Below are 2,264 nucleotides of genomic sequence, written 5' to 3' on the forward strand. Positions count from 1 at the left end.
GATAATTATTTAACAATTATCAAGTAAAATATCTTAAGATATATTTTCTCCAAAATATCTTTTAAAATATCTAGAAGATTTAAACTTGTCCAAAATTACATTTCAACCCTTTTTATTTTATTNACACATAAGTCCAAAATTTTCCTCTAATTGCACTTTAGTCATATCTTTCTTTTCAAAATTGCATAAGAGCTTTGAGTTGACCAGATTGAACCATCTTTGACCATCTTTGACCATTCAATTTCATGCTTTAAATGAATAAAATTTTAACTTCAGCTGCACAAATAAACATTAGAACATCCAAAATAATTTATGTAACTAAGAATCACATTTTAAGCATCTTTAGTTCCCAAACCCAATAAATCCAATCGTCATAAATTCATATTAAATCAATCATTTAAGCACAAGAATTTCATCAAAAGTTTGAATTTTAAAGCGTAAATGTGGACATAAATATGCACTCATCACAACACTAACTCAAACACATGAAGACAACTCAACCTACTAATTAAACTAAGTGAAAACAAGAGAAATTAACAAGCCTATTTTACTTCTAGTAAATTAAGTGACCCAATATGAAATTAACAAATAAATTAAAAGTCCAAATGGCCTAAGGAAACCTCTTGGCCTTGAGTTATGTTTCAACAAGTCAAACTTCAAATTCCACCTTCAATAAGCCACCAAAATGTGTTGACTTCTTGTCCCATGTGCACCATTCTTCAAGGAAATAAGCATGTGGCTTAAACACACAATAAAACCATGTTTTCCTCCCTTCCCATGCAGCAAAAACGTGATTGTACACACCAAGGCACAAAAAAACGTGAACTACCAAGTGGAAATTCCAAAAAATGCTTTAAACCAAAGGTTAAATGTAAGATACTTTGGGTGCTCCAACCAAGATGTCATGTAAGCAAAGTCAAAGGAAATTAAACACCAAAAACCTCCATTTCTCGACAGCAACACGGAGAAGACAAAAACCAAAAAAGGAAATCTTCTTTCTATGAAAATTGTCTCATATTGTGCTTGTCCAAATGGGGAAAAAAATTAAATGCACCCTTTTCTCTCACTTCCAACCTCAATTTCGGTTTTCTTTCTTCTCAACCACCATCCAAAGCTTTCTTCTCTTCACATTACCGAGAATGAACCCCAAGAAACCAAAGTTTAAGTTGCAAATGAACACAAGAACAATAAACCCAAACTTCTACTCATCAATCCAACTTCAACACTNACTTTTCTTCAACTTTTTAATGAAAACAAAATGCAATCCTTAGCTCCCCTTTGCAAAACCGTCCAGCCCCCATCATGAAACACAATGTCCAACTCAAAATATGTTTCCAAATATCAAAAACGAAATGCAAGAAGAAAGGGTTCAAAACTCAAACACCCATACACCAACTCAAGCTTCTTTCACTCCAAAACCCATCAAGAACTTCATTTTCATCATCCAATCCAAGAAAACCAAAGTAAATACAAAAATATGGCAGCAAATGAGTATAAAAACGAAATAGCTCTTCATCCAAACCAAAGACCCATCATGAAAATGCAAAGAAACAACCTCAAGCTCATACTTTCAACTTCAAAGAGCAAGAAACAAAGTGGAATATGGGATAGTTTTCACCACCACCAAGCAAAGACAATCAAGATTCAAGCAAGAGAAGAAGAAAAATATGATCTTGGTCATTCCATAGCTCACAGAAAATGAAATCCTACAAGCTCCCAAGGAGGAAGTTCATGAAACCTCGTGCAAAGTGTAAAAGTGAGGGCTTACAAAAGTGTGTCTCGGCAATGCTTCCCAAATACCGTCCAACACTCTAAAATTGGTGGGGTCCACCTCTAAGAAACCCTAGGGTTTGGTGCCATGTGTCTTACAAAAATGGGCCTCTACAAATTTTGCCACAAAAAGGGCCTAATGCATCAAAAGCTTAATTAAAGTTCCTAAACAACTAAGTTACAATTTAATTAAAATTAAAATGACTAAATGAAGATTCTTTAATGATCATGCCACCTCCTAATATTCCAAAAGATATCTCCAAAATTTCCCTGCAAACAAAAATGCAATTAATTAGCTCAGAAAATTCAAATTAGCGAAAATACGAATTTCCGACCAAATTAAGCAGAATTAGGAAAAACGGTGAAATAATGGACAGTTAAACACAATTCCCTGATTTATTTAAGTGCAATAAACTAAATACAGTCAATAAAATATCGACTCATCAAAATAGACCACACTTAGTCTTTTGCACTCCTGGGCAAAATCAAAACGC

The sequence above is a fragment of the Vigna radiata genome, unplaced genomic scaffold (assembly GCF_000741045.1).
Source record: "Vigna radiata var. radiata cultivar VC1973A unplaced genomic scaffold, Vradiata_ver6 scaffold_111, whole genome shotgun sequence".
Lineage (NCBI taxonomy): Eukaryota > Viridiplantae > Streptophyta > Magnoliopsida > Fabales > Fabaceae > Vigna > Vigna radiata.